This window comes from Aptenodytes patagonicus, chromosome 6, assembly GCF_965638725.1.
Source record: "Aptenodytes patagonicus chromosome 6, bAptPat1.pri.cur, whole genome shotgun sequence".
NCBI classification, from domain to species: domain Eukaryota; kingdom Metazoa; phylum Chordata; class Aves; order Sphenisciformes; family Spheniscidae; genus Aptenodytes; species Aptenodytes patagonicus.
In genome coordinates this window covers 62,851,877-62,866,310 of record NC_134954.1, presented here as the reverse complement: position 1 = coordinate 62,866,310, position 14,434 = coordinate 62,851,877, and the positions used below count along the sequence as shown (strand labels likewise).

General features: G+C 49.7%; 1 protein-coding gene across 2 annotated transcripts in view; it reads left to right on the top strand.

Moving 5' to 3' along the window:
* The first annotated feature begins 4,653 nt into the window (after nt 1-4,653).
* LOC143162479 (uncharacterized) overlaps nt 4,654-14,434 on the top strand; it is a 49,557-nt gene continuing 39,776 nt past the window's right edge. The window contains exon 1 of one of the 2 annotated variants that reach the window (XM_076342957.1): nt 4,654-4,723. The gene's annotated coding sequence lies outside the window, so the exon portion shown is untranslated. The remainder of the gene's footprint in view (nt 4,724-14,434) is intronic. The other variant, XM_076342958.1, reaches the window with a different exon arrangement.

Sequence of the window (14,434 nt, the reverse complement as noted above, 5' to 3'; positions counted from 1 at the left end):
TGTTGTCTTAAACCATGCAGATGCTGTTTAATCCAGAAAGATCTCCAGCACAGGGCCTCTGCAGTCACTGTGACCCGGTACACAATAAAAACCTACAGTCAAGGGCTGAAGGCTGCTGCTACTGATGTGCCCAGAAAGCAAGGAGAACTCAAGGCTGCAGCTAGTGCTGTAGCTGCCTGCGCTGTTTTTTAGGCAAGAGGCCCAGAGAGTCTTAAGAAGTAGATCTTACCTCACTGCAGAGGAGGAAGAAGTGCAGTGATTTCTGCCAGTTGTATGTGGGCAGCAATACTGGTTCAGCATGTTTGTTTTCCATTCTCTCTAGACGGTTTTGAGTTTTAATTTTAGTGGAGATGGATGGAAAACAAATAAATAGAAGTAGTGGGCAGAAGCCCAAGCCCATTCAGATGCAGCTGATACATTGAAATTAATAACTGGACAGCTGCCAAGAGGAAGAGCTGTGCTCTGTTATTTTATTTTTTTTTTTAACAGAGCTGTGATTTGGGAGGCACTGAATTGGCTCTCAGTTCCTTTCTTGGAGAGTTAACTGGTGGAACAATCCATTAAGTATTTGCCAGGGCACTTGCATGTGTCTGAGTTACATATTGTTCTGCGCAGCCCTGCTATTAGTTTTAGGCTGTGCCCATAACAAGACAGGTGCCCTACAACCACCAGAGTGGAGGGGCTGTGAGGGGCAGTCACCAAGTGCTCCAGGGGATGGAAGCTACCCCCCAGCAGCTGCCAAGCTCTGGCGCTGGAAAAGGCCCAGCGTCTCTGGGTGAACTGCAGCAAGCCAGCTGTTCCCTTGCAAATACATGGGTCGTCTGTGCACATCATAGTCCCCTCTGCTGTGCAGCCACTGACTCAAACTATTTTGAGACAGCAGCCTCTGCTGTTACGTTTATTCCTAATCATCCTCGTTGTAACAGCTCTTTAGCGCAGGGGGATGTTCACAAAGGTGCTTTGCTTAATGTATTTTATGTAAAGAGATGAGCCCCCCTGGCCAGTGTTAAATACCAAGTAAATTATAGAGTCATCTTACCAAAAAGCCATTTATTGTAATGGTGATGGCCTCTGCCACTCACTGCCATTGGAGTGGATAATGAACTCCCCCTTTGGAATATGCACTTTGCTGGATAATGCTTTTTTAAGTGAACAGAGAGCCTGATGGAAGGTGCAGTCTTGCTGGAGGAATTCAAGTTGCTGGGTTGTTTATTACTAGCCCAGCAGCGCAAATTCCCCCGCCCCACCACTGCCCCAATAAAGAAAAATGCCTCTTCTTACTTTGTGCTTGTCACCAGGAGATCTCGGTCATCTCCATTTTACAGACCAGGGAAACCGAGGTGAGAGCGCCATGAGGGAACATGCCTATGGCCATATATAACTGTATAACCTGTCACTTGTTCCCGTTACTGTCCCAGGCAGAGCAAGCCAGAAAGGAGCTACTGCAGCATGCTGGGGCGGAGCTGGGAGATGCTCTCAGATGCCAAGTTGCTGTGGCCAGCTTGGAGCCTGGGCCCGGCAAAAGAGATCCCCGAGCTCCCCTGCTGCCCCCCCTTTGCTCACAGGTGGGAGAGATTTGGCATAGCTTGGCTCATCCTCTTTTCAGGTCGTCCTGCGCCATGCGCAGGACATGTTGCTGGCGATTTATTTCACTGCAGCTCCTTCTGGGATAAAATACTCCTGCCTGAATAATGGGAACAGACGTAGACAGCTAAACAGAAGCCACCTCCAGTCTGCTACCAGGTGAACAGTCCTGTCTGGGTTATACCATCGCCCAAAAAAAGACTGTAGGAGAGGCCGTGAGCTGAGATGGGTCCAGTTCTGCTCCTGCTTGCCACAGACCACAGGCATGCCCAGAAAGCTGGGAGCTGTTACTCAGGCATGAATGCGCCGCACAGGTGGTCCAGCGAGGTAGGAAAAGGGGCAGAATTTGGTCATGCCCAGCAGATCCTGCCACTTTGGATAGCAAGCAGGCCTGCTCCGGCAGCCTGAAGACAGACCCTGCTCGCAGCGGAGGAAGCGTGGGGGTGCCCTCCCCCACTGGTGGAGTGACAAACCTGGGGGGGCACGCTGTGACGTGAGGAGGGGCAGAGGTGAAGCTGGAGCTGCAAAGGCAGCGGTGCTCGGGTCATTAAGTATTGATGCCATCTAAGCTGGCCTGTGGGGGCGATTTAGCTGAATTGCAGGTTTCTGTTGCTGTGATAAATTGGACCAATTTGTCATGTGGTTTTGTTTCTTCCCTCCCTTAAGTAAAGCTATACAGGAGCGTTAGTGCTACAGCTTCAGCAGCAGCAAACAATCTGGAAAACAAAATCCTCTGACGGATATGGATAAAAAAGAAGGGACAGTGACTGTTCTGCCGAAGGTGCCACCAGAGGCATGGAGCAGGAAGAAGGCAGCAAAAGGAACAACAACAACAAAAAAATCACTCAGCCCTTTCAGAGCCAGAGACAAAGCAGTGTCCTCTGCTGGCTCCTGCAATTGACGAAAACTTCTGTTTATGCAGACAGATACTTTTTTTTTTTTTTTTCCCCCCAGCTTTAGCTGTAACTGGATTCGGCACACAACAGGATGCTCATCTCCAGCAGAGACACAGGCATGCGCTTGAGACTACGCTGCAAAGTCCAAGGGCGTCTCCTGGCCTTTCAGACTGGCTGTAACAGGAGCTCTGAGCTGAGGACAGGAGATAACCCCAATGCGATTTCACCTCTTGCCTCTGAGTCTTCTACTGCCAATTTCCATGGGAGCAGAATCTGGTACAAACATCTGCTCTCCACTGCAGAGTGTCACATACATCAAGTACAAGGAGAAATGAAAGCTTTCTCTAAGTAGCAGCATCGGGGCTATTGATAAATTAGCATGCATCAGAAAAGGAGGCAGCTCTTTGCAGGGAGAGCTGTAAAGATCATCACAATTGGTCTCCAAGTTCTCCTTATCATCCTTCTTTACAGCACAGTAACACTGGGTCATCCTCCAGGCATCCTTGCGTACAGTGAAAAACTCTATTAAAGAGATTGCTTACTAAATGAGCGATACATGGGCCCAGATTTACCAAGGGGAACTAAGGGACGTGTGCCTCCCCTCCCCTTTTTCCTGCCTTCCCTGCAGGCAGGGCTGGGTTCACTCTGGCTGCCTTCTTAGGACAGAAGGGGAAAGCCTGGCAGGTGAGGACCAAGGTCAGGACACCGCGGCTCTAGCAATTTTTCCCAGCTGTGCTGGAGAACTCCTCTGTGACCTTGAGCACATTCTGTCTCTGCCTCTGTCTTTTCCTCTCTCAGATGAGGCTTAATGAGGAGGTTTTGTATGTTGCATTTGTAATTTGTAATTCCTCCTTCAGTGGAGGATGCTGTGTGAGCCCAGTGCCACTGAAATCCCTTTCTATCTAAGGTGAAATGGGAGTTTGACAGGCCCCAGAAAGAAAAAACATTTGTATAATCAGATGAACACCCAGAAGGAGCTCAGGGCTGCCATGCTATTTATGTCTCTCTGAATTCAGCTTCTCTCTGCAGAATTCAGTTCTTCTCTATTTAATTATGTCCTCAAACAGAAACTGGCTTTACCTATACTTGATCACTTAATAAAACCCACGAAAGCAAGCAATTCTGATCAGGGAAACTTCATTTAACACATCTCACCAATCCACAACCTGCCTGTTTGGAACAAAATGAACGTATACGCATACAAGACGGATAGTAAGACCCAGCTCAATCTAGCATTACATGGTAAGAGCCAGTGAACTGTGAAACTTAATCCTAGAAACAATCAAAGCAACCATTAAGTTTGCCAAGTCCTTACCCTCTGAAAGGGAAGAGGCATTCAAGCTGGCACTGCTACCCCTAAAATGAATGGTGAATTAAAATAAAATAGTTGCAAATGCAGGATACAACTCTGTTCTATGCTCAGAAACAGGATAAAACAGAGGTGTTACCATTGCCTTGGCTTTATTCTCTGAGCAGCTCTGCTGGTTCGAGCAAGATTGCCCGTCATGTCTAATAGCCTCTGAAGGTTGATAACAGGAAGATAGTCACAGAAGTCACCAGAGCCATGCTTGCTTCAGGACAAAAGAACGTGCAATCTGTGACCTTCTGAGGTGGTCAATCTAAAGGATATGGATATGGAAAATGAGGGATCCCAAGCACCGTAAGAGGAAGCCGAGAGCTAACCCAAACCCCAGCTTCCCCGCTGGTGTCTCGGAAGCTGCCAGGCACGCTAGACAAGGAGGGGAGCAGGGCTGGGGAGAGGGGCGGGCGGGTGGCTGCCGAGCCGAGCCGCCGCCCGCCCCCTCCTGCTCTCCGTCCTGGCCGCGGCGGTGCCGTCGGCTCCGGCGAGGGGCTGGCAGGGCTGCCACCCTCTCCCCTTCCAGCGGCGCAAGCGCTCACCAAAGTCAAGCGCCCATAAAGCCGAGGCTGAGGGGCCGGCTCCTCCCGGCACCCGCCTCACGCCCCGCGGGGACACCCAGCCCTGTCCCCTCAGCCGCCGCCCGCCTCCCCTCACCACCCCCGCCCCGGGCGCGCGGCGGGCGGGGCCCCGCGGCCGTTGCGCGGTGGCCGTTACCCTACCCGCGCCGCACGCGCCGCCGCGCGCCCGCCGTTACCGTGGCGACGGGCTAAGCTGGGGCCTGGCAGCGGCTCGGCGGGCGCAGAGGGGGCGGGCGGGCGGCTCGGCGCTGCCGGGGCATGCACAACAAAGGCGGGAGGCGACGCGTCCCGGGCGGGCTCCGCAGGTAGGTAGGTGCGGGCGGCGGGCTGGGCGCGGGCAGGTCCCTCTCGGCAGCCGCTCCTGCAGGACGTCTCCCCTCCGCCGCCCTGCGAGGGCCGTTCTCCTCAGGGGAGGGTGACCCGGGCCGCGGGCTCCGGCCTCGGCCCCGGCCCGGCGCCGCACCTTGCGGGCGCGGGGCTTCAACAAAGGCAAATGGCTGCGCGCCGGGGAGGGCTGCGGTGGCCTCCCTGCCTCTGCCTGGCTTCTGCCCCTCTCTCGGGGCGGCAGACGGAGCGGAACCGGGCGCAGCCTTTTATGTATTTATTTGCTCGTTAGGTCTCGTTCCCCAGGTCCTTCTGCCTGCCCCGGCGGGGCCCTTCGGGTACAACCGCTAGCTCCGCGCCCAGCCCGGGGACTGCTGCGGGAGCGGGAAGCGGGGGGGGATACACACGCTTCCCAAACCCTTCCACACCTTCCGCAGCTGACACCTGCTCGTTGCTGGGGGACCCGCATGCCCCCCCACCCCCTGCATTTGCTAGCTCCTCACTCGCAGCGCTTAGCGATGGCTCCTGTTGGCGCAGAAGAGCGGGCTGAAGCGCTCTGCTCCGGGCAAATTGTTCGCCCGGGCTGCTGCCCTCGCTGCGCAGGGCTTCGGATGAGCCCCCCGGCTTTTTCTCTCCGGGTCCTAAAACAGCAGCCGCAGAGGCAACTTTGTAAATTGGCAGGTTAGAGCCTTTTAGATGCCTAGGGGCTTTTGTCCTGTGCAAGGTGGAATATTGTGTGCTTGTACGGTATTAGCCTGAGTTTAATTGTTGTAAGGGGTGGCTGAGCAGCACCTAGCTCTTCAAATCTGCGGGGTGCAAGCAAGTCATTTCTTAATTCGTTTCCATGTGATTCATAGCGTTTTCAACTCCAGGATGCATTTCCCCAAATTCATAATAGGTTTTGATACCTGAGCTATTAGCAAGGGCATCTGTTTGAATCCACAGAGGTAGAAGTTTTACTGCATTATTGAAAATAGTAGCTACGACAGAATTCCCAAGAGGGAAATCTATAAAATCTGCTCCTACCATTTTTACTTACACTGCAGCAAAGCAGCGCTGGGTGCATCTACACTTTTGCCTTCCCTCATTTCCTAGTCATTGTGGCACTGAAAAGCATTATAAACAACTCTGCATTGTTTGTTGGTATTATAGTAAGGCCTGAGGGCTTGGTAATGGTTTCTTTCATTCATGGCTCTCAAAATGCTTCACAGACGTCAATTAAGACTGGGAGCCCTGCTGCAAGTCGGGGAGGTTTTATTGATCCTATTTTACAGATGGAGGAGCAGATCAGAGACCTAGAAAGATTTAAGTCAAATCCAGAACCGAAGCCATCATCTCACAGATCCTAAATCCTCTGTTTAGGGTGCTCTTCCCTACCTCCTCTAACAAAATTCTCTCTTAATTTCACTGGCTGCTCCAGGAGCTGTTTTGGGCACTGACAGGCCGTGTATGCTTTGGGATTTTGAGATACTGCTCTTGCATATTGCCAAAAATTATGTGCCTTTACTGCCATACTGTTGAGAAGAATGGTTTCTGATTAAAACAAGTCTCTGATTGTTCTTTGGTTTATACTGGGGTAGAACTCAAGAGCTCCATCATGGATGAGGGTGCATTAGGCAAGGCATTGTACAGCCAGACAGCAAAGCATGTACAGAGCTGATGAGCCAAATACAGAAAGCCTAGATAACTGCTATGACTTCTTTGACAGCCTCCCTCACAAAGAGAGAGGCTCTCTCCTCACTAAGACTCTCTCTGAAGGGCATATTTCCAAAAGCAAAATAAGTGGTTCTTATTGTGACTGTAACCCAGAAGACTCCTGATGCTAGCCTGTTTTTGAGTCTGTCCACTTGCTTTCATGGCCCAGACAAGGAGATGGGCTTTGTTTGAGATCTTGTTCCCATCCTTAGGCATTGCTTATGTTGATCTCCTTTAAGGCCTTTAACCAGAGAACCCCAGCTGCAGTCACAGATTTAAGTCTTGCTGCCCTGTCTGTAGAGCACTGCACAAGACAACAACGGTAGCTCCAAAGCATTTACAAAGTTTTAAGCTTCTTAAGCTTCATCTGTGTAAGAAAAGCCTACTGCAGACTAGGTGATGATGTACAGCTCCCAGTAGTCACAGAGGGAAGGGAAAGGAGCAGATTGAGTGCTTTTATGGCTTTTCTGGGTTTAATATCCATTGGGTGCTTGCTGAGTCTGATCTAGTCTTACAAGGTGTTCTGGAAATCCTGATTTCTTAAAATTTAAGTTTGTAGGAGAATACAGTTCTACTTTAAATACACTCCCCCCCCCAAACAAACACACACACCCCCAACACCTCGGTGCTGCAGTTGCAAGAAGCATCGTTCATCGCTGGCAGGCAAGATATGGTATCACAGTTTATTTCCTTTCCAGTGTTTCAGAGGACAGTTCCTTTAGAGAAGAGAGAGCAAGTGTAGCTCCAGGGCCTCCATGGCTGGGCATCAGCCAATTACTGTCATATCCGATTAGCTCTATGGCACATTAGCACTCGTTTATGTTAATACAAATGCAGCACAACTGTTCTATAGTATTGATGGAATTATTGTAGTTACAGCCCTATAATATGACTAATTGAAAGGGAGGTTCTGGTTACAAAACCATGGACTTCCAAGGTCATTCCTTCTGTGGCTTCTGTATGGGCCAGTTTTGAACCATGAAGAAGAAATGAGCTACTAGAAGACATAATCCAATTTTTATTTACCATTGATGCGGTTACCCTTTTGGCAAACTCTAGGCGAAAAAAATCCCATATCACAAAAGAAACAGGAAGAACTTACGGATTTTTTCCACTTTGCTATGATCCTGACTCAGTGGCCTGTGCTACTGTAGCTACTTCTTGGCCTCTGAGAAAAGCTCTTACCTGCCTATGCTCTGCAGGAATCTAGCCCTTGAAACCAGCATTAAGATTTCCTCAGCTGCCACTGCAGCGCGTGAGCACGTTCTCCTTGTCCAGAGGAGCTTGGCAGCAGCAGTCATGGGTGTTTGCGAGATGAGGAGGCATCACGTGCATCACTCTGTAGCCAGGATTGTAAAGCTGTCCACAGCTTGGTGACTTTCCTGCTCACGTGTCACCTGCCGACATTCAAAGTATGCGCCCATTTGTCTCTGAGAATAAACCAGGCACCTCTGGCCAGAATCTCCACAAGTTTCGCAGTCCCTGCTTCATAATTAGCTCAGCCTCAGCTTCCAGCTGCTTTGCAGTTCGCAGCAGCTCTAACAGCTGGTTCCTGGCAGCCATTATCACCTTCCAGCACAGGAACAGCTTTAGCTCTGAGTCTTGGGAGGATGGACAGGGCTGGCAGGATCAGTGATATTAGGAAAAATAATGAAGGAGCAGAAAACAAGTGCATGGGCACAGGGAGGGAAGGTAGACTGAGAACATACGTGACGAGGAGGGGAAAATGAAGCGACAGGTGGGAGGCACTGCAAATCCCTAGACTTTGTGGGAGTCGCAGATGAGGTAGGATGCAGAAGGAGGCAGGGAGCTCTGTGGCTTGTAGGAATGGGGTGAGGGATCTCCTCAGCTGCCAGGGATGGATTGCGTTACTGCTGCCAGCCCGCTGCCCAGGCTTCAGAGCTGTTCAGCCATCCCTGAGCCACTGCACAGTGCCATGCAGCATTTGTTATTTTCAAAACACCTTGCTGTAAGTTACAGCAACAAAGGGTGAGTAGCTCCAGGAACTGCACAGGAGTGCTGGGGTCAGTAGCCTTGTCCACAGTGCCATCCCTGCTCAGGGAGGGCCCTGGGAAAACCTGTGTCACCACAGCAGACACCAGCATCAGTTATATGAGGAGCAGTGATTTGCTGCTCAAGGACAGCAAGGACAGTGGAAAGACTGTGATTTCAGGAATTAGTTATGGAAAGCTGGGACCCTCAGGCTGAGGTAATAAGAATAGCTGGAGAATTAGGCAATTCCCATATTCATGAGATGACAGACTGCAGTCCCTTTGCCAAGGCTGTATTAAATACACTGAGGGGCAGAGGAGTTTTCTGGCTTTGCTAACAGCTGCTTCAAGGTGAAGCACAAGGGGAAAAAGGAAAAAAAAAAAAATTCTCCACTGTCTGCTGATACTCATTTTGCCATGTAACAACTCAGGGCCTGGAACAACTGGGGCCCTCTGCAGACCTTTTGGAACCTGGGTTTGAGACAGTCCCCTCACCTTCTAGAAATCACCTGATCAGGAATTAAACAGTACCTGTCCTAAAGACTTCTTTCCAGGAAGGAACTAAAGAAACTAAAGGTTTCTGAAATCCTTCTCCATCTCCTGTTCTAGACAGGAAGTCAAGGAGCAGCTGTAAATTTTTTCTTATAAAGAAAAAACATGGCTTTGTGTTTTTAGCTAGAGAGAATGTCTACATCCTTGCCTTCTCTGCTTCTGAAATGCTTAAAGATACGTGTAAGCAAAAATCAATTTTTCCTTTGGGATATGAAGCTTCAGCAGATGGTAGTGGGAGTTTACAGGCTTGGTTCTTTGTCAGTGCTTGCAGAAGCAGCCAGACACTGCGCTAGCTGTGGATGCAGTGCTAGAGCTGCTCCAGTCAGACACTATGCAGCCCATCTTGTGGGTTCCCCAGCGTCTGGGAGCAGTGCTGGCAGTGTCCTGTCAAAACTCATTTGTTTGCAACACAGCAATCTGACTGTTTCTGCAGGCATGTTTAGGAAGCCAGTTAGCGACTGAAAGATGACAGTGGCTTTGTCCACAAGCGAGTGATTCACAAGAGTCAGCATACACACAGCTGAACTTTTCATGCAAGGTTCTTCCCCCAGGAAGTTGGGAATTAAAGACCCTCAGACACTGAGGAGAGACAGCTCCATTCAGACCTAGCACAGAAGTGATACACTTTCGTTCCTAGTGTCACAGCCAGTCAGAGCTGCTGTGAGAGATTTATCTGCAGACTTCGTAGCTTGTCTCAAGGACAACTCGCCTACTATTGCCTCTAATGAAGTCCTTGCTCATCTTAAGGATCTTTGCATCTCAGACTCCTCACTCAATAAACACACCCTGCAGAGAGGTCTAGAGGCAAAGCGGTGGTTCAGAGTTTGACTGGAGCAGAATTAACATCAGCCATGGCTGGTACTGGATTGAAGCTGAGCCCTCTGGACTAACAGGGCATTGGTGCCTGGGGATATTGATCAGCTCTGTGCTGAAGTACACCTGTCACTCATGGTGGTGTGGCTGATCCTTCCAGCCTGCTTCTAGGAGTAGACAGAAGCAACCCCTTTCAAGAGGAGGTCCCTTTTGAAAGACCCCTTTCAAGAAAGTGCCTTTCAAGAGCCAGGGGGCTAACTGCTTCTCATAAAGGATCAATACAGTTTCACTGCTAATCTGTGCTGTGGTAGGTTAACCTGGAAAAACCTCAGGCCTGAACTGAACTGAGACCTCTCAATTACGAGAAGGTATGAGAGCACTCCCTCAGGAGTCCTGGTTTGCGGTACTTAACTGTTTTGCACTGACTTGCCCCATTTTTTCCAACAGCTGTTGCACAGCTCTGTTCTCTGTGGACAGTCAGGGTTCAGGTTGGATAACCTGTCTGTGAGCCCCAATGTGGCAGTCCTCTTCCTAGTTTAAGGGCTAGACATGGTTTTGGAAATTGGTGCTTTATGCTTGCGCAAGCCATACCTGCAGTGGGGAGACCTCACAAGTCATTAGTTCAGCTTCTCTGAAAGCTCAGTATTATTGAGAACAAACATCAGCCAAAGTCACAGGAGAAAAAAAGAAAACGAAAATCTGTTTTTGAAAGAGGAAGGAGTAGGCCATGGAAGCCTTCCTTACTGATAAGCAGCCCCTGAGCTGATCAGCTTTTTAAGATTAAGGTGCATAGCTTGCTTGTTTGATCTGCCACTTGAGTCTCAGGACACCTTCCAGCAGGTACGGGAAGAGCTGACATCCCATTCCTGGCTCTGAGAACCAGGTCTGCTAATACACAGCCAGTCACATCTTTCAGGGAAGATCTTCTGCCCTTCATTCCAAGTTCTGTCCTACCTGGTTGCCATATAGCCACGTCCCCGAGGGACACAGTCATTGCTCGTCTACACAGCACTGCGTTATTTCTGGTCACATGCAAACAGTAGAGCAATAACTCTGCAACACTTTTTATTCTGGCTCTCAGCACGCTCCTCAGGCTTTTCTTCATTATAACAGTAGCATGAAATAAATCCATAAAACAGAGCTAGCCCAGTCCAGAAGCAACTGCAGGCACTAGCATAGCCCCCAGTCACGTCAGCCATCCTCTCCATGCTTACGACAGTGCAATACGCATCGGTGCATAGCTTGGATTTTTTTTGTACAGGATGACTTTTGACCTCCATGGGAAGAAGCTCCCTACTCCCTCTGGACAGGCCAGAGGGATGGGAGTCAGCAACTTTATTTCCTCGTTGCATTAGGAGCTATGATTTTACCTGTATCTCACCTCATATAAAGACTGTGTCAAAACCCAGTCCTTTTTGAGTAAAGTCATATTCAGTCAAACTCCAGTTATGCCTCAAGCTAACACTACCATAAAGAGTAATTCCTTTGAGAATGTCTAAATGTTATACAAATCAACTTAAAGTTGTAATAGGAAAGGCAGATGATATATATATATATATGCTAAGTAATACATCATTAAAAACAATGTTCCTAGCCCACCATAAAGGGAAAAATTTAGACATACTTTCCCTTCTTAGGACCTGTGGAAGAAACACTTCCCCTTACCTGGTCATGCCTTTTGCTTTCCTCCCAGAACAAGACCCAGCCTTTCCCTCCCACAGTAACCAAGGTGAATGCACCTGCTTGCATGACACAGCAGAAGCTCATGCTGCTCATTTTCAGTGGGCTAGCTAAAGAGGTGTCCTAGCAGAGAAGTCCTGGCATTCTGGACCAGGAGAGATGGTCTGCTATTTTCAGACGGAAATTGGAGAAATGAGGGAGGTTGGCCCCTAGACAGGTACTTATTTAAGGGGCAGATTTCCAGAGGGTCTCTGCAGTCCCTGCTGAATTGTTTTGAAAGATGCGAGCACTTATTTTTGGTGAAATGATGTAGCACATTCTGTGATAATATGGCTGTGAATATAGGTGCTGAACACTTTTATTGGTTCATTGGTGGATCTGAACGTGGTTAGAGGTGGATATGTGTTAGCAGAATGACTGAACTTTTGAAACACATACTGAGGCAAAGCTAGGTCAAGCGAGATGTCCACCTTTCCAGACAGTGAACAAGATCATGGTATGTTTGGAAATGCAACTCTCAGTCCATGGTTCCACCTGCAGGACCACGCTACATCAATCTGTAAAATAGCATTAACAATTCACTTTGGATTATCTCTGTAGATTATCATAATTATTGCATAGTAAATGTGTCCGTGTGTAAAAGTCCTCAACAGTAACATAGGTGTGCAGGCTGGAGTTCGCCACACGTGGTATTTAGCAGCTGCATAATCCTGCTGATGTCAGCATAGCTTCCATAGGTGGAAGCCATGCACAGGGTGTGGTAACAGGAGATAAGAGGTTCATAAACTTGAAGGCTGGACAAGAACGCTGAGATGTAATCTTTTGCTAGACGCGGGCTATAGGACTTCCCCAAACTGATTTCTTCTGTTCAATGCCTCTCTCCTTCAGTGGCTGTTTCCAGCCCCTGAGCCCTGTGAACCAAACTTTGGCATTCACATCCCCAGTCTTGCTGGCTGTCAGCACCTGGTCTCACCATCAGCTGCCTCTCTGGGTGCCTATGCGGTAGCTGTGCTCTCACCTCGTGCTGCAGTGCTGATTAGTTGGACACAGTGCTGTGTGCGGTGACAAGGGATGTGCTTTCTGTGTATCACACATTATCCTTTCACTCAATGGGAATCAGCTGCTGGACTGAGCTGAGACAGAGCCACGTGGGGCAGTGGGGCCTCACAGAGGGGCAGGGTACCAAGGTGTGGGCAGTGGATGCTGCTTCAAGTTGAATCCCTGTTTCATAGCACAGCTCCAGCTCATAATTCATGCGCGCTGGACCAAAGCTGTAATGGGAGTGGAAGTGGCTATGGCTTTGAGGGCAGGTGGTAGTCCTCCTTCAGCTTCTTTTTCTTCAGGGATATGGGAGGGCCAAAGGACGAGGAGTTTATAGCAAAGCACAGAAGGATGGGTTGAGAACCTCATCAGGCAACAGGATAGCAGAGAGTGCTCTGTGGTAGGGAAAGGAGTTTCTGTAGCAAGGAAGAGAGGGTGTAGCAGGGGTGGCTGTGCTGAGGAGAGAGGAGCTCAGAGGGAGCCGGGTAGGGCAGCAGAGCAGGGAAGAGGCAGGGCAGGGGTGTTAGCCAGGGCTGATGAATGGCAGTTGTGTATTGGCTTGGGAAGGCCTTGTAATCGGGGTAGGAGTCCCACATGCAAATGCCTGGAGCTTTTGAGATTCAGCCCCATCAAACAGCAAAGCAGCAGGCGGGCAGCATGACTCCAAGTGAGGAAGAGCAAGAAGCAGAATGCCTGGCTCCTAAATAGGTTCCCCTCGTACCCGGCCCTATCCTCTCGCCCATTTTGTCATTCCTGCTGCTGTTTGAAACACACAGCATCTGGAAAAAGCAATGCCCTTGTACAGTGCCTGCAGCTTCAGGAGAGTTCTTCCAGCGTTGAATTTGGCCCATGGATTTTAATTACTCTCCATTGTGATAGTAATGAGAGCCAGTGGAATTGTAATGATTTTATTTCCTTTTAATTTGTTATGATGCTCTGGATGCAGATTAACTTTCCCAGCTCGATACATATTATTGATTCATCTTGCCTCGTGATGTGGTAAATGGCTCGAAGAGGTGGCTGATTTCACTGTAGCTTCCCTTGGTAGCTCTGTACCGCATGCAGTGTCCTCCTCACTCTGTCAGTAGCCAAAATCAGGTACCTTTGCTTGCATCTGATCAGGTTATTTACATCCATGTAACTGAGGATAAACTCAGGCCTGTGGTAGTGCCTCTTTATATGCAATAGTCCAGGTCTCCCAGCTTCCTTTCTGTTCAATGTACTCAGCAGGTTTGTGGCCATTTGATGGAGATGAACCTGCTTCTAGGCCCAGCACACAGGGGTAGTCCTCACTGAGGGGAACCATCTTGCAAGGAGGGAGGAGAGCTGTAGTCAGAGGTGTCTTCCAGCGGCACTCCTCCAAGCACACACCTGTCTGGGAAGCCCCTTTGCAAGGCAGTAGCCAGCCTCTTGCCCCTGTCTCCATGTGCCGGGCTTGGCTGATGGGCACATGGTAGACTGCACCACTTGTCCATGGGGTCATGGGGCAGCAGGGAGACTCTTAGCCTCAGGGCCTCCCTCCCAGTGAGGGAACCTGACAGCAAAGCTTGTGGTATGAGACTACACCGTACTGAGGGATCCTCCCCCACTTTCTTTAGAGAAAGACCCTGCAGTTCTTAATGCAGAGTAATTCATGTCTGTCTTCCTCTGCTTTTACATCATTGAAGCTGTAATGGGGGTAGGGAGAGAGCCAGAGTTCTCTCAATACAAAGCCCTACCAGAGGTTGAGGTAACGAGGCTGAGACAATGTCTTGCTGGTTGTAACAGGGGTGACTGCAAGATAACCTGCAGCCACATTAGCAGGAGTTTGCTCCACAGGCTCAGAGACACCCCCAGTGGAGCCAGGCTGGGTGTGTCAGTATGTTGGTGCAGGTGCACCGCCAGCCCCAGCCTGGAACCACACACTGGCTCTGCACCACA